Below are 895 nucleotides of genomic sequence, written 5' to 3'. Positions count from 1 at the left end.
AGGCGATTTGGCCGAAGTGGTCATTGTACGACCGAACGAGGAGATAAACTCGTCATCGATTTTGGATGAAAGCTGTCTTGGATGACACCAAGAGAGGGCTGAACGCACGAAGTGGATCGTCAATCCTGCGGATCCCTTGGATCCGTACTATCCTTTGTAAAGGGAACTCAAGACATCATCTCCAAAGACCCGCTATCAGTTCTACCTCCAGAGCGAGGTTGCGCCATGAGATCGACCTGGTTCCGGGAACCAAATACTGCGTATCACACCAATGGCCCCTCAGTGCGACGTCATTGACGCCTTTTTCCGTGCGAAGCACGTCGCAGGGATTTTTGTGGGAGTAAGTCACCCCATTCGACACCCACATTTTGTGTTCGGAAGCCGAACGGCAAGTGGTGTATCGTTCATGCATACAATAAGCTCAACGCTGCCACCATTCCGGCGCAAGCGCCAATTCCTAGAAAGGATGTACTTCAGAACAACATGGTGGGATGTACGAAGTACACTGCACTAGATTTGGTAGATGGGTACTATCAATTGCTCATGAGAGCGAGTGACATTCCGCTGACAGCGGTAAGCACTCCGAGCGGCATGCTCTTAGAGTGGCTGGTGATGCTCCAAGAGCAGTCAAATGCACCAGCAACATTTAATCGTGTTGTGACGCAGTTGTTCAGGCACCACAGGGCGTATGCACAGATATACTTTGACGACATTTTCGCTCACAGTCGTGCCGAGCACGGGAGAACGGATGACGAGAATCAAATCGTCCATCTAAGAGCGGTGCTTGAGTGCATGCGCACGAAAAAATTGTACGCCAATGCAGACGAGTGCATCTTTGGCGCAAAAGAGATTCCCTTTATATGGTGCTTCATTGGGGAGCGTGGCCTTCAAGCGA

The sequence above is a fragment of the Plasmopara halstedii genome (genome assembly GCF_900000015.1).
Source record: "Plasmopara halstedii genome assembly, contig: Scaffold_2956, whole genome shotgun sequence".
Lineage (NCBI taxonomy): Eukaryota > Oomycota > Peronosporomycetes > Peronosporales > Peronosporaceae > Plasmopara > Plasmopara halstedii.
The sequence above is the reverse complement of the archived record's forward strand: the minus strand, read 5'-3'. Positions refer to the sequence as shown.